This window comes from Scyliorhinus torazame, chromosome 5, assembly GCF_047496885.1.
Source record: "Scyliorhinus torazame isolate Kashiwa2021f chromosome 5, sScyTor2.1, whole genome shotgun sequence".
NCBI classification, from domain to species: domain Eukaryota; kingdom Metazoa; phylum Chordata; class Chondrichthyes; order Carcharhiniformes; family Scyliorhinidae; genus Scyliorhinus; species Scyliorhinus torazame.
Genome location: NC_092711.1, coordinates 271,249,996 through 271,274,866, shown reverse-complemented (window position 1 = coordinate 271,274,866; position 24,871 = coordinate 271,249,996). Strand labels below are relative to the sequence as shown.

General features: G+C 49.5%; 1 protein-coding gene across 11 annotated transcripts in view; it reads right to left on the bottom strand.

Annotated features, from left to right (window-relative positions):
• The window catches only part of LOC140421126 (phosphatidylinositol-binding clathrin assembly protein-like), a 249,774-nt gene that overhangs the window by 205,374 nt on the left and 19,529 nt on the right, over positions 1–24,871 (bottom strand). The gene's annotated exons all lie outside the window — the stretch shown is intronic.

The window sequence follows — 24,871 nt, the reverse complement described above, 5'->3', positions numbered from 1 at the left end:
CAACCCAATAATCCCTCAACATAACCTACACATTTTTTGAATACTAAGCAGCAATTTAGCATAGCCAATTCACCTATCTTTGGATTGTGAAAGGAAACCGGGGCACCCGAAGGAAACCCACGCAGACACGGGGAGAACGTGCAAACTCCACACGGTCACCCAAGGCTGGAATTGAACTTGGGTCCCTGACGCTGTGAGGCAACAGTGCTAATCACTGTGCCAACGTGCCGCCCTAAGAAAGTGAACAAATCAAATTGATCAAGAAACTTTTACAGCAAACACTTTTCATTGTGTGTCAAGAAGTGCTACTAAATAGCAATGCACATAATGGAAACAAGTGCACATGGTGCGGCGGGGTTAGTGGTAAAAGGATTCTGATATCAAGGGCTGGATTTTTAGATTTTGATGGGCCCAGGCACAGAGGTGTGGGCAGAATTTTGGTCTGCTGGCCAGAATGCTGGTTCCCTGGCTGCAATCTGCCACTGGACATTTTCACCAGAGGCAGATGACGAGAGAAAAATGGCAGGGCTATTTGCTTTCAAGTGGTGGGTAGCCAATGTAGCTGATTAAAAGATCTATTAAGACCTATCGGCAGTGGCAGAAACCAGACAACTACCTGGAGGCAGCTTCCTGCTGCTGACCAAGAGGCCAATGCTCCAGGCATCAAAGCCGGTGTGCCAGGGTTCAGCTGTAGACACCCCGTGGAGAGCTTTTTATTGGTCCACTGACTTTTGGAGGACGCCCACTGCCCTTAATTAGATGATGAGTCTGGCCTCTGCCCATTAATAATTAAAGAAAATCTCAGACAAGTGATTGCTCTCTACAGTGTGAGCTTCTGACCCTATTTGAATGTGGTGGCAGGGTCCTGAAGCCCACAGGAAAAATCCTATGCCAGATGCTTGGGATGTGTCAATATACTCCAAATAATGTTGAATAATGTTAAGCTTCTTTAGAAGTAGAGTAAAATGTTTTAAAATTTCAACTGAGAAGGTGGCCCAGCCAGCTGGCATATTATCCTTTTTATTGTTTTACTTGATTTCAATTAAGGTCAATAAGATGGAAGTATTATTTCCTTTGTATGATTGAAACCTGAATAAATGAATTAAGATTGTACAGCTTTACCTTAGTTTCCAAGAGTTTTACCTTAATTTCCACCCATATTCAGCAGAGCTGTTAACGTCACTAAGAATGGTCATGAAGGTGGGAAGTATGGGAAACAATGGCTCACTGATGCAGTGTTGATATTGGGAACAAGAAAGGCATTCAGTCTTGTTATGGGAGTTGCACAACCTCCTAGTACCAATGACTGTTCATTGCAGTGGGTGGGGAGGGGAAAGCAAGAGAATTTTCATTACTGGCAATCTTCACATCAAATGCACCAGTTTTCCTTCAAAGCTTAAATTCTTAGGATCAACAATGAGCTTTTATCCCACCTATCCAATGACTATTTTGATAATATAAATTCTCCTCCCAGAACACTTACCGCAAAAAAGAAATTACGGTGTCAGGACACTTAATTGTTTCCTTCATTCAGATTTTATATTCTTGCAATAGGATTAGGATACTTTTGTGAGGGCCACGAAGAATCCAGCACGAGTTTTAAGGATACAAAGTAATAACATTTATTTACAATAACATATATATAACAGCAGCAGCAACTTCCTTTGCTACACACGCCTTCCTGCTGGTTCCTAAACTGGCCAGCTTTATTTATACTAGGAGTTTACAAATGGTTTCTCCACCCCCCCTCATTGGGAAAGCTCATACTCCCACAGGATTGTGGGATTGTCATTAGTCCCCAGCCAATGGTAAGTAGGCAGGTTATAACATCCCTCCCCCCCCAAAGTCCAAGGAATCCACCGAAGACCCTGACGAAGGAGGGCGTCGGACCCGTTTTGCCGCAGGCCGGACACCATTTGCATGCGGCGCTGGATCAGGCGGCGTGTAACGAGACGGAGACCGGCGCTTCCGTGATGAACGGCGCAACGGTTGTACATCCACGGCCCGTGGACCCGAGGATTCCCCCTCTGATGCATCCTGTGTCTCCATCTCGGAGTCAGAGTCTGCTGCCTCCGTCATGTCAGCGTCTCTATCTCCATTCGGTTCTGTAACGACCTGCGCAGGCTTCGAGTGAGGCACCAGTGGAAGATTGTGAGGACTATCTTCCCTTGTCTCTGGTCTCTGCGGCTGTAGAAATGAGCTCCGGGGGCGGGGAATCTTTTGAGGGGATAGTCTTCTGGACCGAACGTGGTCTACATGTTTGCGCTGGAGGCGACCCTGGCTTGCACCTGGTAAGATATAGGGCCCGTTTGGCGAAAGATTACACCAGGAACCCACTGGGCACCACCAGCAAAATTCCGAACGAACACTGGGTCACCGGGCGCAAACTGCCGAATCGGCCGATGCCGAGAAAATCCCTGTACCTGCCATTCTTGTGTGCGGCGTACTTTTGCGCCAATGTCCGGGAAAACCATACTAAGGCGGGTGCGAAGTCTCCGGCCCATTAGGAGTTCTGCGGGAGCTACCCCAGTCACCGCATGGGGGGTGGTCCTATACATAAACAAAAAGCGAGCCAGTCTCGTGTCCATTGATCCGGAAGACTGCTTCTTTAGGCCTCTTTTGAATGTCTGCACTGCGCGCTCTGCCAACCCATTTGAAGCCGGGTGGTTAAGGGGCAGTGCGGATATGGCATATGCCGTTCATCTTAGTGAACCTCGCAAACTCCTCACTAGTGAATGGAGTGCCGTTATCCGTGACCAGCACCTCGGGGAGGCCATGCGTACTAAACGACAAACGCATCTTTTCAATTGTTGCGCAGGACGTTGCCCCCTGCATCTTATGCACCTCTAGCCATTTAGACTGGGCGTCTATTAATAGAAGGAACATGGATCCTTGAAAAGGGCCTGCGATAACTGCAAGCAAGCGTGCCCAAGGCCGCCCTGGCCATTCCCAGTGATGTAGGGGCGCGGCCGGCGGAAGCTTCTGATGCTCCTCGCAAATGGAGCAGTTTGGGGCCACCTTCTCAATGTCGGTGTCGAGGCCTGGCCACCAGACATAACTCCGGGCCAACATTTTCATTTTGGTCACGCCTGGATGCCCATTGTGCAAGTCTGTTAGTATCAGCTCCTGGCCTTTTTCCGGGACAATCACACGCGTCCCCCACAAGAGGATGCCGTCTTCCACGCTGAATTCTGACAGCTTGGAGGAAAATGCCCGCAACTCGCCTGGGAGCTGTCTATGCTGCCCACCATACAGGACTATGTGCCGAACCTTTGACAGGACTGGCTCCGTCTGGGTCCACTCCTGCTCGATCTGCGCGTACTTTTTCTCCACTGCAGTCAATGTGCGGGAGGCAAAAGCTATCGGTCGCTCGGCCCAGTTATCCATCTTGTGGGACAGGACGGCCCCAATACCATACGGGGATGCATCACATGTGACGAGCAAAGGCTGTCCAGGATCATAGTGGGTTAGTAACCCAGACAACGACAATTGTTGCTTTACCCGCCGGAAAGCGGTTTCTTGCGGCTGACCCCAAACCCAGGTGTGATTTTTCTTTAGCAGAAGGTGCAAAGGGGCCAGCGTAGTTGCCAGATTGGGGAGGAACTTCCCGTAATAGTTTACAAGACCGAGAAAAGAACGAAGACGCGAAGTGTCAGTCGGGACGGGGGCCTGTTGAATTGCACGCACCTTCTCTGCGACGGGGTGCAAACCTTCGCGATCCACCCGATAACCTAGGTAGACTACTTCCTTTGCCTGAAATACGCACTTTGTGCGACGTAAACGGACTCCAGCCTCCGAAAGGCGTCGAAGGACAGCCTCCAGATTTTTCAAATGTTCCTGCTCCGACGTCCCTGTAATCATAACGTCATCTAAGTAGACAGCAACACGTGGTAAAGCGCTCAAAATGCCCTCCATAACACGTTGAAAAATTGCGCAGGCAGAGGTTATTCCAAAGGGCAACCGTGTATATTCATACAGGCCCCGGTGTGTATTAATCGTTACATAGGGTCGGGAGGCAGGGTCCAGCTCCAACTGCAGGTAGGCGGGACTCATATCTAATTTTGTGAACGAGAGTCCACCTGCAAGCTTCGCATAGAGATCCTCTATGCGAGGCATTGGATATCGGTCGAGTCAGGAAGCCGTATTCACTGTAAGTTTATAGTCGCCACACAAGCGAACTGTGGCATCTGGCTTCATTACAGGTACAATTGGTGCTGCCCAGTCAGCAAAACGGACGGGCCTGATAATACCCAAACTCTCCAAACGAGTGAGCTCCCCTTCTACCTTCTCAAGCAAGGCATAAGGCACCGGGCGCTCCCGGAAATAGCACGGCGTGGCTCCTGGTTCGACTTGGATACAGGCTACGGCCCCTTTTATTTTCCCCAAACCAGGCCCGAACACATCTGGGTATCATCCTAGCACCTCAGTCAACCCTTCAGAAACTGTTTGGAGGATGTGCTGCCATTGCAACCGCAAATGGCGCAACCAGTCCCGACCCAACAGGCTGGGCCCATGGCCGCGCACCACAATAAGTGGGAAACGCCCCTCCTGGCGTCCATAAACAACAGGGGTCATTGTAGTTCCTGCAATGTCCAGTGGTTCCCCCGTGTAGGTGGCCAACCTGGCCTGTGAGTCGGTTATTGTAAGGGTCTGTATACCCTGCTTGATGCGGTCGAATGTCCTCTGGGCGATCACGGAGACCGCTGCGCCAGTGTCCAACTCCATCTCAAGTGGGTGGCCATTGACCCGTACTGTCACCTTAATGGGGGCCACACGGGGAGCTGCCACACAATGCAAATGCAGGCAGTCGTCCTCCGTTTCCACTCCACATCCTCAGGAGTAGTCGCCGCAGGTTCACCCATATGGAAGGTACGGCCCCTGGGCTGGTCCCAGTTTCGGTCGGAACGACGGCGCCTCTGGCGCCCCCAGGACCGCCGTCCGCGACGGGGTCGGCGTCTACAAGTCTGACACGGACATGGCTCCTCATCCATTGGTTCTGGAGAAGGCTCCCTTCGGGGAGGAATGTCCGACGGCCACTGGCGTCGGCCCGGACGTTGCCTCGTCCAAGGTACCGCAGGAGTGCGGGGGGACGTTTTCGGACGGAAGGGGTTGCGCCCCAAGGCATGCACTTCCATTCCCTGTAGCTCCTGCACTCCTCGTTCTGCGCTCTCTCGGGACAATACTATTTGAATGGCCTGTTGAAAAGTCAATGTTGGCTCAGCTAACAACTTTCTCTGGGTGGCCGCATTGTTAATACCGCAAACCAAACGGTCGCGTAACATTTCTGACAAGGTCTCACCATAGTCACAGTACTCCGCAATCCTGCGTAGCCTGGATAGAAAATCGGCAAGGGATTCTCCAGGAGTCCTCTCAGCGGTATTAAACCGGTAACGCTGGACTATCGCGGACGGGGTTGGGTTAAAATGTTGCCCCACTATATTCACAAGTTCATCAAACGTTTTGGTGTCCGGCGCAGCTGGGTACATAAGGCTCCTAATCACCCCAAACGTATGCGGGCCGCAGGCGGTGAGCAATATGACCACCTGGCGCTCATTTTCGGTGATATTGTTTGCCCGGAAATAATAACGCATCCGTTGTGTGTACTGGTTCCAGCTTTCCAGCGCAGCATCAAAAACATCCAAACGTCCGTACAGAGGCATGGTATAATAGAAAACAACTTCCAACCTGTATCCAACAAAAAATCCAGGGAGGTGGCTTCAGCAGTGTAGACAGCTATTCACTTTAACCTTCGTCGCCAGTTTTGTGAGGGCCACAAAGAATCCAGCACGAGTTTTAAGGATACAAAGTAATAATATTTATTTACAATAACATATATATAACAGCAGCAGCAACTTCCCTTGCTGCACACTCCTTCCTGCTGGTTCCTAAACTGGCCAGCTTTATTCATACTAGGAGTTTACTAATGGTTTCTCCGCCCCCCCTCATTGGGGAAGCTCATACTCCCACAGGATTGTGGATTGTCATTAGTCCCCAGCCAATGGTAAGTAGGCAGGTTATAACAGATACCAAATAAGCTTGAGATGTACAACGTTGATTTTCACGAGTAATTGTAGAAAGAACAAGCTCCTGAAAATTTAGCTTAGTTTGACTGCAATATTGTAAAAAACTGATGCATGGTTTAGTTAAACACTAGTGCACTAAACATTTTGAAGTACGCTAGTTAACAAAGAGAGAGGATAAAAGTAAGTTAGCAAAACGTTAAAGTAAAAATAAATCAAGAATGACTACTTTGGACAATGTTTGCAGCAATCAGCATGCAGAATTAAAAGTGGCAAATTAATTCAGGATGCAGGGGATGTCAAGCTGGGAGTATCTAGAATTCAACTTTAATGATGAATGTGACCCCTTCTGATGAAAGATCACAAATGTTAACTTTGTTTTTCTCCCTGAAGATGCTGCCGAGAGCTTCCAGCAAGTGTTTTTTGTTGGACCCTTTCTGACTCCTGTTGTTCTTTTAAAACAGAACATGGACAGTCAGATAAACTTGCAAAATGCTAGGTTCGTATCTCTCACAGATCTCCGCTGACTGGGTTGGGGGGGGGGGGGGGGGGGGGGGGGGGTGACATCATCACAGGCCATGACAGCTGGTGGCTGGCTTCAGAGAAGCATCAGCAGAAGCCAGGGAAATCACACACGCAATACTCTTAAACTGATTGAGTGTGTGAGTGTGTGACAAGGAGGGAGTGTGTGAGACAAGGAGAGAGAATGTAAATGAAAGTCATATACATTCCAGTACATATAAGACAGTTCCGAGACACCACGCAACATGGTACATTTGCGACATACAAGCGTCGGGCAATGTCCATCTCCTACAAGAGGATCTAACCATCGCCCCTTGACATTCAATGGCATTACCATCGCTGAAACCCCGACAATCAACATCCTGGAGGGTTACCATTGATCAGAAACTAAACTGGACTAGCCACATTAATACAGTGGCTACCAGGGCAGGTCAAAGGCTAGGAATCCTACAGCGGGTAACTCATCCCCTGCCCCCCCCCCCCCCCCCCCCCCAAAGCCCATCAACCACCTCCAAGGCACAAGTCAAGGGTGTAATGGAATACTCTCCACTTGCCTGGATGAGTGCAGCTCCAACAAACACTCAAAGTTCAACACCATCCAGGACAAAGCAGCCCGCTTCCTCCTTCCACAAACATTCAAGTCCTCCACCACAGACGAACAGTAACTCACCAAGGTTCCTTCGACAGCACCTTCCAAACCCACGATCACTACTATCTAGAATGACAAGAGCAACAGATACCTGGGAACCCCACCACCTGCAGGGTCCCCAAGTGGTTTCATAGAAAGAGTCTGCACCGGCTCATGGAAAGAGCACCCTACCCAAGATCCACACCTCCACCCTATCCCCATAACCCAGTAACCCCACCCAACACTAAGGGCAATTTTGGACACTAAGGGCAATTTAGCATGGCCAATCCACCTAACTTGCACATCTTTGCACTGTGGGAAGAAACCGGAGCACCTGGAGGAAACCCACGCACACACGGGGAGGCTGTGCAGACTCCGCACAGACAGTGACCCAAGCCGGGAATCGAACCTGGGACCCTGGAGCTGTGAAGCAATTGTGCTAAGCACTATGCTACCGTGGATTCACCACCCTGACTTGGAAATGTATCGCCGTTCCCATAATTCTGAAAGTCCTTCCTGAACATCACAGTGGGTGTACCTACACCTGAAGGACTACAACAGTTCAAGAAGGCAACTCACCATCACCTTCTGATGGGAAAATAGGGATGGGCAATAAATGCTGGCCTAACCAGTGATACCCACAGCCCGTAAATGAATAATCAAAAAAAAAAAACGGAATTAATTCCAATACAAAACCCCTCTCCAAAACCAACTGTGCCTAAACATAAATCAACTACAAATCCGTCCATCATCACTTCCAGACTGATCAACTCCATTCTTATGTCCCAACTAAGACATTAGTCCCTCAAATCCACTGTGCATCTCTTGCTTCCACCAAAAGTGGTAAATATTTTATCAGTTTCAACCCTACGTTCCGGAACTGCCACTCACACAAGAATAACCTGCATTTACTTTGCATCAAAACAATAGTAAAGCCATGGTGCTTCTTCAGAAAGTAATCTGACAAAAAAAACTAACACTAAACCAAAGATGGTGATATTACAGAAGTAAACAAAATATTATCCAAGAGCATCATAAGGAGAGAAATGGAAAGGCAAATTTAGAAAGATTATTCCAAACCTTGGAAGGAATAGCTACTATTGTAGGGGCAAATGATGTTATGAAGGCACACAAGACCAGAATTAGAGAAACAGAGCTCCCAGCAGGTTGAAGAACATTAGAGACATGAAGGGGCAAGGCCTTGGACGAATTTGATCAGAAGGATGAGAAATTTAGATCGGAGGTTTTGGTGGACTGGAAGTTCATGCATCTCAAGCACAGGATAACGGATGAGCAGGACTTGGTGTGAATTAGGATACAGGTACAGTCTTGTATGAGCTCAAGCTTAAGAAACTGGTCAGGAAAGTACTAGAATAGTTGCATGTGGTACAACAAAGCATGGATAAATGTTTCAGCGGCAGGTAAAGCAGAGGGAGAGAAAGGATATTAGAGGTGGAAGCAAACGGTCCAACATATCACTCAACATGTGATTGTCCAATTTTATTTCCAAAGTTCCTATTATAACATCTGCACATTGCACTATGCTATTCAATGCAACAGATTTATTTACAGGCTTTTCACAATGTCATTTGCTGGATTTGGAATGGATTGAAGAAAAAAAGGGAGACTTGGGGCCGAATTAATGCTACAGAGGCAGGTTGCTCAAGTCGTGACATTTCCCTGCCGGACAGACCCACATCAGTTTAAAGGGTCACGTTACTCCCAGTTTTCACTCTGGCGAGGTGGTGGGGAGGGGGAAGGATTGAGTTGGATCCACTGCCCCCAGAAATAGACTGCCACCGGGGAGAGTGAAGAGAGTGTCGAGGTGGGCTGTTTAAAGGCCCGCCGTGGTCCTCTGGGACTTTTGATGTAGTTACATTGGAGGTTGTTAGACCAAGGCAGACTGGCCATGCCAAATTACCATTAGTGTCCAAAGCTGTGCAGGTTCGGTGGAATTGCCATGATCCATGAGTGGGGTTATAGGGATAAGGCTGGGGAATGGGCCTGGGTAGCGGGTTGGTGTAGACTCGATGAGCCAAATGGCCTCCTTCCGCATGGATCCTAAGCCCTAAACCTTCATATCCCACTCACTCCCATGGGCTCTCTACAGTCACAGAGTCAGAGATTTACTGAACAGAAAGAGTTCCTTCAGCCCATCATGTCTGTGCTGGCCATCAAGCACGAATCCATGCTAATCCCATTTTCCAGCACTTGCTCCATAGCCTTGCGCTATGGCGTTTCAAGAGCTAATCTAAATGCTTCTTAAATGGTGTGAGGGCTCCCACCTCTATCCTTTCGGGCAGTGAGTTCCAGATTACCACCACCCTCTGGTTGAAAAATATTTTCCTAAAATCCCCTTACCTGAAATCTGTGCCCCCTGATTATTGACCCCTCTACTAAAGGAAAACATTTCTTCTCATCCATCCTTTGTCCCTCAGTTTATTTACATCTCAGTGTGGTCCACCAGCCCCCAGCCTTCTCTGTTCCAAGGAAAACAACCCCAGCCTCTCTTCATGGTTGAAATGCTCCAGCCCAGGAAACATTCTGATGCATCTCCTCTGCACCCTCTCTAGTGCAATCACTTTCTTCCTATTGCACGGTGACCAGAACTGCACATAGTATTCTAGTTGTGGTCTAACCAGTTTTTTTAAATACAGCTCCATCATAACTTCCCTGCTTTTATATTCTATGCCTCAGCTAATAAAGGCAAGTATCCCATATGCCTTCTTAACCACCTTATCTACCTGTCCTGCTGCCTCCAAGACATGCACCCCAGGGTCCCTGTGGTCCTCTCTACCTCCGATCATCCTACCATTCATTGTGTATTCCTTTTTAATCCTCCCAAAAATGCATCATCACACACCTTTTAGGGTTAAACTCCACTGTTCTATCCATCTGACCAGCCGGTCTCTATCATCCTGTAATCCAAGGCTTTCCTCCTCGTTATTTACCATGCCACCGATGTCTGGGTCATCTGTGAATGTACTGATCATAACTTCACACATTCATATCCAGATCATTAATGTACACCACAGACAGTAAGGAATGCAGCAACGATCCCTGTGGTACACTACTGGACACACACTTCCAATCACAAAATCAACCTTTAACTATCACTCTCTGCCTCCTGCACAAAGCCAATTTTTAATTGCCTTGGATCCCATGGGCTCTTACCTTAGTGATCAGTTTCCCACACTGGACCTTGTCAGAGGCCTACCCTTTGCCTCACCCACACACCCATGCCACCTTCATAGCTATTCGCCAATTTTCAACATGGGCAAATCTCAGCAGCCATATGGAGACAAAAAAAACCTACGCTTCCAACAATCTAATATACTTTCCACTTACATACACTTGATTCTAAAAAAAACTCCCATTCGTGAATCCATTCAAAGATTTTAAATCCCTTCATGTGGTCAAACCATTATAAAAACAACTTGAATTTAGTAACCACTTCCAGGACAAAATCATTTAATTACCTCTTTAAGTATCAAAATACAAACTTAAAATCCCTACGGCCAAGTTGAGTATTTTTGTAGCTTCTAAAACTCAGCCAAGCATTCATAATGATCTCAGCTGCATTAACTGCTGTTGGAGAATGTGGTCTTTGACCTCTATTGAAACCACAGGAATAGATGGTAATATTTTTTCTAACTTACACCAGATGGCCCCCGTCAAAGCAGTCCAAACGAAGGTGTAACTGGACAGCTGCAGCCTATTATCGTTCATGTTTAAGGACTGGGGATCTATAAAGAACTTCAGGCCCTGGCATTTAACAGATCTAAGAAAGTCCCACGCTTCGGTTAATGCCCCTGTAACAGCAGAAATTAGGCCTGTTTGAACTCAGCACTAATTTAAAATGGCTCCGCTAAGTTTTGGGTTTCCAGCCTCTGATTCACATTCTTCCCTCTGAAATCAAAAATAGGGGCCGGGATTCTCTGAAAAAGTGTTTCATGCCGGCGTCAACGGGCCTCTTGGCCCAGCGATCCTGTTGCCCACAGGGGGCCAGCACGGCGTTGGAGTGCTCTGCGTGCTCCAGCTGCCGTAAGCGGCCCTGCACTGCTCGCCACGGGTCTGCGCCGCGCAACATGGCAGAGCCACACAGCGGGCCGGCATGGAAGAAGGTCGGCCACCCCCCCCCCGGATCTCTCGCGCCTGACAATCGGTGGGCCCCGATCGCGGCCTGGCCACCGTGGCGCCCCCCTGGAGTCTGATCCCCCCGGCCCCCCCACTAGGACGGCCACCGCGGCCGCGGGTCCGAGCTCCCGCAGGGTGGAACCATGTTAGAACCACGCCGGCGGGAACTCGGCCGGTCGACCGCAGAGGCCTCTTTCATCGGCCCCCGACCAGCGTGCGTCGACGATTCTACAGTCGCCGGAGAATCACGTCCCAGCGGGCCATCTCGGCACATCTCCGAGCCGGTGCCGGCTCAGAGAGTCCCGGCCTGGATGTCAGAAACAGCGGCGGCACTTCTGAAATCAGGGCCAATCTGCCATTTTTAAAGGTCTCTGGGGACAAAGTAACTCCGGGACAAAGTAACTCGGTGAAAATCCAGCCCTTGAGGTTTGATGGCAAGTTGCCAGCCCTCCCTGCCACTAGCCCCCACTTTACCACTAGTTTTGCTTTTCTTGTTCTCTTCTGAAGGCATTGACTACTTGGTCAGACAAGAAACTCACGGGAATAAAGAACTGAAAGAAATCTGTCTTATTAAAATAGCAGTACGGGTGAAATTAATGGGACTTTGATAAACCTCGCCACACCCTGATGATATACACGTCACGTGTTGAAACAGGCAGCTACAGAGATGGCAGATACATCTTTCAAAATTCTATACATTCTGGAATAGTGTCTGCAGATTGAAAAGCTTCAAATATTGTCTCACTATTCAAGGAAGGGAGAGAAAATACAGGGAACTACATAGTAATAATAAATAATGTAGTTCCCTAATAATCTTTACTAGTGTCACAAGTAGGCTTACATTAACACTGCAATTAAGTTACTGTGAAAATCCCCTAGTCGCCACACTACGGCGCCTGTTCAGAACACAGAGAATTCAGAATGTCCAATTCACCTAACAAGCACTTCTTTCGGGACTTTTGTGGGAGGAAACCAACGCAGACATGGGGAGAATGTGCAGACTCCAAACAAACAGTGACCTAAGGGAATCGAACCCAGGCCCCTGGCGGTGAAGCATCAGTACTAACCACTGTGCTACCGTGCCGCCCACACATACCTGTTGGCTTCAGTAGTAGGGAAAATACTAGAATGCATTATAAAGGAATGTGACAACTAGACACGCAGAAAATAAATATATGATTGAGTCAACATGGATTCATGAAATGGAAATCATGTTTGACAAACCCGTTTTAAGTTTTTTTTGAGGATATTTCAGAGTAGATAAGGGGGAACCAATGAATATGATGCATTTTCAGAAGACTTTGATAAGGTCCCACATAGATGATTAGTAAATAAAATTAGAGCACATGGGATAGGGGATAATAAACTGGCATGGATTTCAGGATTTGTTAACGGATAGAACCAGATAGAAAATAGCAGGGATAAATAGATCAGTCTCAGGTCGGCAGGCTACGACTAGTGGGGTATCACCAAGATCAATGTTTGGGCCTATTCACAATATATATCTCGGATTTGGATGTGAGGACCAAATGTAATATTTCCAAGTTTACAGATAACATAAAACTAAGTGGGAATATGCGCTACGAGGATGATGCAAAGAGTTTAAGAAGCATTGGGTGGCATGGTGGCTAGCATTGCTGCCTCAAAGCACCAGGAGCCGAGTTCGATTCCGTCTGTCTGTGTGGAGTTTGCACATGCTTCCCATGTCTGCGTAGGTTTCCTCCGGGTGCTCTGGTTTCCTCCCACAGTCCAAATACGTGCAGGTCAGGTGGATTGGATATGCTAAATTGTCCCTAGGTGAAGTTACATTGATAGAGTGGGGGATTAGCCCTAGGTTAGGGTACTCTTTCAGATGGTCGGTGCAGACTTGATGGGCTAAATGGCCTCCTGCACTGCAGGGATTCTATGAATCAATGAAGACAGACAGACAGAATGAGTGGGCAAAACACGATAGATGGAATATAATGTGGCTAGGTGCGAGGTTATCCACTTTGGTTCGAAGACGGACATGCAGAGTATTTCTTAGATAGTGAGAGATTGGGACGTGTTGATATCCAAAGGGACCTGATGTCCTTGTTCACAAGTCACTGAAAACCGACACGCAGCAAGCAATTAGGAATGCAAATGTTGTGCTCCCCTTCATCGCAAGGGGGTTTGTGTACAAGTGTAAAGCTGTCCTGCTTCAATTGTGTAAAACTTTGGTAAGACCACACCTTTTTTTTAAAATAAATATTTTATTGAAAATTTTTGGTCAACCAACACAGTACATTGTGCATCCTTTACACAATATTATAACAACACAAATAACAATGACCTATTTTATAAACAAAAAATGAATAAATAATAAATAACAAAAATGAAAACTAACCCTAATTGGCAACTGCCTTATCACAAGTAACACTCTCCAAAAATATAATTTAACAGTCCAATATATAATTATCTGTCGCAACGACCTATACATATTATACAGTATATATTAACAACCGAGAGTCCTTCTGGTTCCTCCCCCCCCCCCCCCCCCCCCACCCCTTCCCCCCACGATCCTGGGCTGCTGCTGCTGCCTTCTTTTTTCCATTCCATCTATCTTTCTGCGAGGTATTCGACGAACGGTTGCCACCGCCTGGTGAACCCTTGAGCCGACCCCCTTAGGACGAACTTAATCCGCTCTAGCTTTATAAACCCTGCCATGTCATTTATCCAGGTCTCCACCCCCGGGGGCTTGGCTTCTTTCCACATTAGCAATATCCTACGCCGGGCTACTAGGGACGCAAAGGCCAAAACATCGGCCTCTCTCGCCTCCTGCACTCCCGGCTCTTGTGCAACCCCAAATATAGCCAACCCCCAGCTTGGTTCAACCCGGACCCCTACTACTTTTGAAAGCACCTTTGTCACCCCCATCCAAAACCCCTGTAGTGCCGGGCATGACCAAAACATATGGGTATGATTCGCTGGGCTTCTCGAGCACCTCGCACACCTATCCTCCACCCCAAAAAATTTACTGAGCCGTGTTCCAGTCATATGCGCCCTGTGTAATACCTTAAACTGAATCAGGCTTAGCCTAGCACACAAGGACGACGAGTTTACCCTGCTTAGGGCATCTGCCCACAGCCCCTCCTCGATCTCCTCCCCCAGCTCTTCTTCCCATTTCCCTTTTAGTTCATCTACCATAGTCTCCCCTTCGTCCCTCATTTCCCTATATATATCTGACACCTCACCATCCCCCACCCATGTCTTTGAGATCACTCTGTCCTGCACCTCTTGTGTCGGGAGCTGCGGGAATTCCCTCACCTGTTGCCTCGCAAAAGCCCTCAGTTGCATATACCTGAATGCATTCCCTTGGGGCAACCCATATTTCTCGGTCAGCGCTCCCAGACTCGCGAACTTCCCATCCACAAACAGATCTTTCAGTTGCGTTATTCCTGCTCTTTGCCACATTCCATATCCCCCATCACTTCCCCCCGGGGCAAACCTATGGTTGTTTCTTATCGGGGACCCCCCCCAAGGCTCCAGTCTTTCCCCTATGCCGTTTCCACTGTCCCCAAATCTTCAGTGTAGCCACCACCACCGGGCTTGTGGTGTAGTTCCTCGGTGAGAACGGCAATGGGGCTGTCACCATAGCCTGTAGGCTAGTCCCCCTACAGGACGCCCTCTCTAATCTCTTCCACGCCACTCCCTCCTCCTCTCCCATCCACTTACTCACCATTGAAATATTAGCGGCCCAATAATACTCACTTAGGCTCGGTAGTGCCAGCCCCCCCTATCCCTGCTACGCTGTAAGAATCCCTTCCTCACTCTCGGGGTCTTCCCGGCCCACACAAAACCCATGATGCTCTTTTCAATCCTTTTAAAAAAAGCCTTCGTGACCACCACCGGGAGGCACTGAAACACAAAGAGGAATCTCGGGAGGACCACCATCTTAACCGCCTGCAGCCTCCCTGCCAGTGACAGGGATACAATATCCCATCTCTTGAAATCCTCCTCCATTTGTTCCACCAACCGCGTTAAATTTAACCTATGCAATGTGCCCCAATTCTTGGCTATCTGGATCCCCAGGTAACGAAAGTCCCTTGTTACCTTTCTCAACGGTAGGTCCTCTATTTCTCTACTCTGCTCCCCTGGATGCACCACAAACAACTCACTTTTCCCCATGTTCAATTTATACCCTGAAAAATCCCCAAACTCCCCAAGTATCCGCATTATTTCTGGCATCCCCTCCGCCGGGTCTGCCACGTATAGTAGCAAATCGTCCGCATACAAAGATACCCGGTGTTCTTCTCCTCCTCCAAGTACTCCCCTCCACTTCTTGGAACCCCTCAACGCTATCGCCAGGGGCTCAATCGCCAGTGCAAACAATAATGGGGACAGAGGGCATCCCTGCCTTGTCCCTCTATGGAGCCGAAAATATGCAGATCCCCGTCCATTCGTGACCACGCTCGCCATCGGGGCCCTATACAACAGCTGCACCCATCTAACATACCCCTTTCCAAAACCAAATCTCCTCAACACCTCCCACAAATAATCCCACTCCACTCTATCAAATGCTTTCTCGGCATCCATCGCCACTACTATCTCCGTTTCCCCCTCTGGTGGGGCCATCATCATTACCCCTAACAGCATCCGTATATTCGTGTTCAGCTGTCTCCCCTTCACAAACCCAGTTTGGTCCTCGTGGACCACCCCCGGGACACATTCCTCTATTCTCATTGCCATTACCTTGGCCAGGATCTTGGCATCTACATTTAGGAGGGAAATAGGTCTATAGGACCCGCATTGTAGCGGGTCCTTTTCCTTCTTTAAGAGAAGCGATATCGTTGCTTCAGACATAGTCGGGGGCAGTTGACCCCTTTCCTTTGCCTCATTAAAGGTCCTCGTCAATACCGGGGTGAGCAAGTCCACATATTTTCTATAGAATTCGACTGGGAATCCATCCGGTCCCGGGGCCTTTCCCGCCTGCATGCTCCTAATTCCTTTCACCACTTCTTCTACCTCGATCTGTGCTCCCAGTCCCACCCTTTCCTGCTCTTCCACCTTGGGAAATTCCAGCCGATCCAAGAAGCCCATCATTCTCTCCCTCCCATCCGGGGGTTGAGCTTCATATAATTTTTTATAAAATGTCTTGAACACTCCATTCATTCTCTCCGCTCCCCGCTCCATCTCTCCTTCCTCATCCCTCACTCCCCCTATTTCCCTCGCTGCTCCCCTTTTCCTCAATTGGTGTGCCAGCAACCTGCTCGCCTTCTCCCCATATTCGTACTGTACACCCTGTGCCTTCCTCCATTGTGCCTCTGCAGTGCCCGTAGTTAGCAAGTCAAATTCTACATGTAGCCTTTGCCTTTCCCTGTACAGTCCCTCCTCCGGTGCTTCCGCATATTGTCTGTCCACCCTCAAAAGTTCTTGCAGCAACCGCTCCCGTTCCTTACTCTCCTGCTTCCCTTTATGTGCCCTTATTGATATCAGCTCCCCTCTAACCACCGCCTTCAGCGCCTCCCAGACCACTCCCACCTGGACCTCCCCATTATCATTGAGTTCCAAGTACTTTTCAATGCACCCCCTCACCCTTAGACACACCCCCTCATCTGCCATTAGTCCCATGTCCATTCTCCAGGGTGGGCGCCCTCCTGTTTCCTCCCCTATCTCCAAGTCCACCCAGTGTGGAGCGTGATCCGAAATGGCTATAGCCGTATACTCCGTTCCCCTCACCTTCGGGATCAACGCCCTTCCCAGCACAAAAAAGTCTATTTGCAAGTAGACTTTATGGACATAGGAGAAAAACGAGAACTCCTTACTCCTAGGTCTGCAAAATCTCCACGGGTCTACACCTCCCATCTGCTCCATAAAATCTTTAAGTACCTTGGCTGCTGCCGGCCTCCTTCTAGTCCTGGACTTCGACCTATCCAGCCCTGGTTCCAACACCGTATTAAAATCTCCCCCCATTATCAGCTTTCCCATCTCTAGGTCCGGAATGCGTCCTAGCATCCGCCTCATAAAATTGGCATCATCCCAGTTCGGGGCATATAAGTTTACCAAAACCACCGTCTCCCCCTGTAGTTTGCCACTCACCATCACGTATCTGCCCCCGTTATCCGCCACTATAGTCTTTGCCTCGAACATTACCCGCTTCCCCACTAATATAGCCACCCCCCTGTTTTTCGCATCTAGCCCCGAAGGGAACACCTGCCCCACCCATCCTTTGCGTAGCCTAACCTGGTCTATCAGTTTCAGGTGCGTTTCCTGTAACATAACCACATCTGCCTTAAGTTTCTTAAGGTGTGCGAGTACCCGTGCCCTCTTTATCGGCCCGTTCAGCCCTCTCAAGTTCCACGTGATCAGCCGGGTTGGGGGGGCTTCCTACCCCCCCCCCCCCTTGTCGATTAGCCATCCCCTTTTTCCAGCTCCTCACCCGGTTCCCACGCAGCTGTATCTCCCCCAGGCGGTGCCCCCCCCCCCCGCCCATCCCCTCCCATACCAGCTCCCCCCTCTCCCCAGCAGCAGCAACCCAGTAATTCCCCCCTCCCACCCCCCCCCCCCCCCCGCTAGATCCCCCGCTAGCGTAATTACTCCCCCCATGTTGCTCCCAGAAGTCAGCAAACTCTGGCCGACCTCGGCTTCCCCCCGTGACCTCGGCTTGCACCGTGCGACGCCCCCTCCTTCCTGCTTCTCTATTCCCGCCATGAATATCATCGCGCGGGAACCAAGCCCGCGCTTCTCCCTTGGCCCCGCCCCCAATGGCCAACGCCCCATCTCCTCCACCTCCCCTCCTCCCCCTATCACCACCTGTGGAAGAGAGAAAAGTTACATCGCAGGATTAGTACATAAAACTCCTCTTTCCCCCCTTTTTAACCCCCCTCTTCGCCACCCACATTCGCCCCACCACTTTGTTCAAACGTTCTTTTTAATAACCCGCTCATTCCAGTTTTTCTTCCACAATAAAAGTCCACGCTTCATCCGCCGTCTCAAAGTAGTGGTGCCTCCCTCGATATGTGACCCACAGTCTTGCCGGTTGCAGCATTCCAAATTTTATCTTCTTTTTATGAAGCACCGCCTTGGCCCGATTAAAGCTCGCCCTCCTTCTCGCCACCTCCGCACTCCAGTCTTGATAAACGCGGATCACCGCGTTCTCCCATTTACTGCTCCGAGTTTTCTTTGCCCATCTAAGGACCATTTCTCTATCCTTAAAACGGAGGAATCTCACCACTATGGCTCTGGGAATTTCTCCTGCTCTCGGTCCTCGCGCCATCACTCGGTATGCTCCCTCCACCTCCAACGGACCCGCCGGGGCCTCCGCTCCCATTAACGAGTGCAGCATCGTGCTCACATATGCCCCGACGTCCGCTCCCTCCGCACCTTCAGGAAGACCAAGAATCCTCAGGTTGTTCCTCCTTGCGTTGTTCTCCAGTGCCTCCAACCTTTCCACACATCGTTTCTGATGTGCCTCATGCGTCTCCGTCTTCACCACCAGGCCCTGTATGTCGTTTTCATTCTCGGCTGCCTTTGCCTTCACGGCCCGAAGCTCCCGCTCCTGGGTCTTTTGTTCCTCCTTTAGCCCTTCGATCGCCTGTAGTATCGGGGCCAACAGCTCTCTCTTCATTTCCTTTTTGAGCTCTTCCACACAGCATTTCAAGAACTCTTGTTGTTCAGGGCCCCATGTTAAACTGCCACCTTCCGACGCCATCTTGGTTTTTGCTTGCCTTCCTTGCCGCTGTTCTAAAGGATCCACTGCAATCCGGCCACTTTCTCCTCCTTTTTTCATCCGTATCCAGGGGGGATTCCCTTCTGCTTTACCGCACAGTGTTTTTAGCCGTCAAAATTGCCGTTGGGGCTCCTATCAAGAGCCCAAAAGTCTGTTTCACCGGGAGCTGCCGAAACGTGCGACTCAGCTGGTCATCGCCGCACCCGGAAGTCCCTGGTTAGACCACACCTGGAGCATTGTCTACAGTTTTGGTCCCCTAACTCAAGTAAGGATATACTTACCATAAAGTGCAGTGGAAGTTTACTAGACTAATTCCTGGAATGGCAGGATTGTCTTATAAGGAGAGAGGGGACTGGGGCTGTATAATCTAGAGTTTAGAAGAATGAGAGGTAATCTCATTGGTGTACACATTTCTTACAGGGCTCAACAGATTGAATACAGGAAGAATGTTTCCCCTAGTTGGAGGGTGAAGAACTAGGAACACAGTCTCAGAATAAGGGGTAGGCTATTTAGGACTTGGAGGAGAAGCAATTTCTTCTCTCAAAGGTAAGTGAATCTTTGGAATTCTTTACCCCAGAGTGCTGTGAAAGCTCAATCAGAGTCATTCAAGGCAGAGAATGAATGACATTCCTAGATACAGAGGACATGAAGGGATAGAGTGGTGTAGCCACCCAAATTGGCCAACTCCCGATGTAAAATGGCGAACGGCAAAGGCTGATGGGAAAGTCAGCCAACAAGACAGAAACCAGCAGCTGCAGGTTTGCTGTGTATTTACCTCTGCAAAGGCCAGACAGCATCGATACCAGCGGCCATCAGCATAACAAAGTAGCAGCCATCTGCATACTGATAAGCAATCCCCAGGAACAATAAGTAACATTTTGGACACACAAAGCAAAGCCAGACTCCTCGGCGCCAGCAGGAGCCAACACAAAGGAGGTGAACGAGCACCTCGAGACAGCCCATCGATCAGGGAACCGCTCCAGTATTGGAGAAAATCGAACCAAGCGATTGGGACAAAGTCCAATCACTTGGGACCAGGTACAGGGTCCGCCCCGAAAGGCGGGAAGCCCCTGGGGACTATAAGAGTTAAACCCTAAGTTCAAATCGCTCCCTACAGCAGCTCCTCTTCACTCTCTTCTTCCTGCCCGGGTCACCCAGCAACACAAACCAACATTGACCGTGACCGGTGCAGTGATCGTCGACTGACGCAAGTCGTAATTCAACGCTCGCTACGAGATAGGCGCTCCTAGCTACCAATCCGTACCAACTTCGAATCCCGCTGTCTCAGAACCCGAACGAAAGGCCATTTGTTCCCCTGACCTGGTGGGCCAGTCCGAAGTGAAGTATAGGCCTGTTAGTTATATAAGTAGCTCAGACGTAGAATTTGTGCATGGGTAGCGATTACCGTGTATAATAAATGTGCTTTGACTTAAATCTTACTAATCGGTGTATTGGGTTATTGATCATTACTCGGACTTGGACCTCGTGGCGGTATCATAAAGATACCTGGCGACTCGAGAGTAAAGGTAATAAAACAGAGCAATTGAACCAAGGAGAAAATCAGCAACATTATTTGGCAACATCTGACGGGACCCGATCTGGAAGTGGAAAACCACTCCGGGAGAACCCAAGAATTTCAATTAGAGATCCAATTGGGAACAGAAAACCACAAGCGTTCAAGCAGTTCTGATCAATACTCATAATTCGGAAGTGTGTATGCGCATGCGTAACTAACAGGACGATAAGGTAAAACTGATAGATTTTTTGTGGCGACAAAACTGTCGGAAGTTTGTATTTCGGAAAGTAGCGAAAGCCATACCCGTATTTACAGCACCGCCTTAATACCCCTGTCCCAAATTTGAAAAGCAGCATTCGGATAGGAAAGATGGCAACGCAGCGCCTCATGAACCCAGAGGAATTTGAGGTCGCAGCGACCAGCAGCAGTAGAGTGGGACAATGTCCCATTTGGGAGGAAGAGATCAGGAAATATCACAAAGGGAAGGGATGGCCCCTTTGGAATGAATTCTGTGACAACGAGGAATCAGGCCACAGGAGTATAGGACATACTTGGTGGGAGAACCTGAGCGAGATCCACAAAAAGAGCTTAGGGAAAGCTCGCAAACCGATGGCAATCGTGTCCTGTTTGGCACAATTGCGAGGCACAGAGGAGGTCGGTAGGACGCTCCGGAAAGAAGTAGAGGGCATACATCGAATGAGTAAGGTCGATGTGAGCGAGGTAGAAAAGGAGAATTTAGAATGGAGAAGGAAGTTGGCAGCAAAAGACGGAGAGGTGGAGGATGCCAAAAGTGCACACCAGTCTTGTCTGGCGCACTTAAGCAGCTTCCAGTCTCAATATGAAAAGGCCTATCAAGAAATGCAACGTGCAGTCCTGGCACGTGAAGAAACAGAAAAGCAGGTAGAAGCGTTGCAGAGACAGTGCAGCGATCTAAAGGCAGCATTAAGAGCACTCCATGCTGCTACCACAGAACAAAGACAAAGCACATTAGATCACGCAAAGTGCCGGAAGCAGATTGCAGAGCTGCAATTGCTGCTTTCAGTTCAGAAAGGCTTCTCGGAAACCTTTGGAGCAAAATTAGATCAGGAAGACGACCCTGATTGGGAAGAATTGAATGAAACAGCACAGAGATATGTTCAGGGAACATGTACGCAGGGAAAGCCACAAAAGAGGAAAGCGCCCCAACCCCCCACACAGCAGATAGTCCAAGCTCCAATGAACCCAGCCACCACCCACCGCACAGCCACATCGGACAATGCAGAATTTCTATACTCCACCCCCTTAACAGTGACCCAATTACGAGACGCGTGTGAGCACACCGTTCCTCACCACCTCAGACCCCCACCATTTCTTTGCCACAGTCAAGCATCAGGCGACCATGTACGGCCTGGATGAGCGAGAGCATGTAAAGCTCACAGTTTTAAGTTTAGACCCTTTGGTCGTAGCAGCCCTTCCCGACCCACAGAATGTAAGAGGAGGCACCCTTGCAGAAATGCATACCGCGATCCTGGATGCGATCAGGTATAACCGGGGTGACCCCGTAGATGGCCTCAACAAATGTAGGCAAAAGAAAGCCGAGCACCCCACAGCGTTTGCTGGACGCCTGTGGATCCACTTTGCAGCAGTCTTTGGAGACTTAGACCGTGCCCATTTGTCCCCAGACAACATGGCCAAATGGACCCGCATCCTTATCTCCCATGCCACAGAAACAGGACAGAAAGCGTGCGTGAGTTATGATCCCTCAGAGGAGGCCCATAACGAGAAGCGGGTAGTGAAAAGATTGTCCCGCGCTTGGGAGCAATCTATACAAAGCAAACCCGCAGTCAAGAATCCCGAGGAAAAGCAGGCCGCCGCAGATAAAGAGGCAGTTACAACACACCAGAACCCCGCATGGGTGAATGAAGGAAAGAACAGCCCCCCCACCCAAGTCACAGGAGTGTTACAACTGCGGACAGTTGGGACACTTCGCAAGAGAGTGCAATGCCCCTAGAAAGCCACAGAGAGCCCAGCAGATGGGCACTCTGAATAAGACGACGACAGAGCCCATTCATAGTGTGAGCGCCCGTTCGGATCAGACGGACCTGACCGGAACGGACTGACTGTGTACGGGCTCCCCCAGTTGGGTCTGCGACACCCTTTGAGATAGGTCCGGACGACCGGTAGTTGCAGCGAAAATTCGGGGACAGCCCATCGAATTTCTCTGGGACACAGGAGGGTCCCGCACCACAATAAATTCCTCCACCATGTTCCAGAAGGACACGTGGCCCACTACAGCCACTATCACCCTCAGCGGCTTTACAGGCCACTCACAGCAGGGACACATCACAGCCCCTGTACCCATTCAAATCGGTACCATCACCACCAAGCACCCCGTAGTTTTAGTTGACCTGCCCCACACAGCAGAACACATCCTGGGAATCGATTTCATGAATTCCCACAACTTATCATTTGATCCAGTCAACCAGTGTGTCTGGAAGATGGCAAAATCCACAAGAGCCCCCGCAAGCTCAACATAGGAGAATACGCGAACAAAATTAGCGCAGTAGGCGAATTTTGGTTCAACCCGACCACGCTAAGCACGGACAAGCAGGTTAGGGCAGTTCTGCAAAAGAACAGGGCAGCATTCGCGACCCACAAGCACGACTGTGGACGGATGACTGGCTCCGTACAAGTAACAGGACCTGATCAGAGACCCCAAAAACAATATGGATTTCCCCAAGAGGCAGAGGGAGACATCTCAAAGGTAATAGAAAGCTTATTAGAGCAGGGCGTACTTAGATCAGTAGCTCCGCTAATAATGCCCCGATTTGGCCAGTGAGAAAGCCCAATGGATCATGGCGACTGACCATCGATCACCGGGAACTCAACCAAATCACCCCCGCAGCAGCCCCACAGTAGCAACAAGTCCCGAGACCATGCTCAAGCAGGGACTCAATTCCCGATTCTTTACGGTTTTGGATGTCAGTAATGGATTCTGGTCCATTCCATTGGCAAAGGCGTGCCAGTACAAATTTGCCTTCACTTTTAAAAATCAGCAGTACACGTGGACATGCCTGCCACAAGGATTCCACAACTCCCCCTCCATTTTCCACCGACAGCTGGCAAATGGTTTAGCCAAATTCTCTCGCCCCGAATGTCTGGTTCAGTACGTAGACGACCTACTACTGCAGACAGACACCAAGGAAGAGCACATTGAGCTTCTGTCCGAACTCCTGGAATTACTACACTCCATTGGCTGTAAAGTAAACCCCAAAAAGGCCCAGATATTGGAAGAAAAAGTGGTATATTTGGGAACAATTATCACACATGGTAAACACGAGATCGAGCATAAAAGGATTGACTCGATTGCTAAATTGCCCCTTCCCCAGAACGTCTCCACCCTCAGGTCGTTTTTTAGGACTGGTTGGCTACTGCCGAAACCACATTGACGGTTTCGCCAGCAAGGCAGCACCCCTCTCAGACCTCCTAAAGAAAGGAGCCCCCTGGGAATGGCTTCCGCAGCATACGGATGCTGTGGAATCATTAAAACAGGCGCTCATAGCTGCCCCCGCACTACAAGTTCCCCACCCACTTTCCCCTTACGCCATAGAGGTAGCGACCACAGACCGCACTCTTTCAGCCGTGCTCCTCCAGGAACGGCACGACCAGTTAAGGCCCGTAGCTTACGCCTCCAGAATTTTAGATGCTGTGGAGCAGGGATTTTCAGCCTGTGAGAGGCACCTGCTCGCAGTATTTTGGGCAGTTCAGTACTTTTCGTAAATTACCGGACTGAACCCCATCACAATTCTCACCGAACACACCCCCACCCAACTTTTACTGGACGGACGACTCAAGGACGGTACAGTAAGCCAGATTAGAGCAGCTAGATGGACTTTTCTCTTGCAGGGACGGGACATCACTGTTAACCGGACAAAGACGCACACCTTTTTAGCTGACAACCTACAGTACCCCGGAACCCCCCATGAATGTGAAATTATCTCTCCACACCACAACACATGCCCCTTTATTGCGAAAACACCCCCCAGAAAGATAGGTAGTTCAACCCAGGGCCCCCAGCACACAGACACGTGTGAGCCCATGAAGATCTATGTGGATGGATCTTCCACAGTCTTGGATGGGAAGCGCATAACAGGTTGCGGTATTTATGTCAAGGACGTGCAGGGACACGCCCTAGAGGAGATAGCATTAAAACTTCCAGGCCACTTAGGCGTGTAGGCAGCAGAGCCCGCAGCCATCGCATATATAGTGGAACACCCAGATTCCTTCCCCAGCCCAGCAGACATATACTCGGACAGCCTCTATGTCTGCAACAGCCTCACGGAATTTCTGCCCCTGTGGAAAGCAAGAGGATTTGTTTC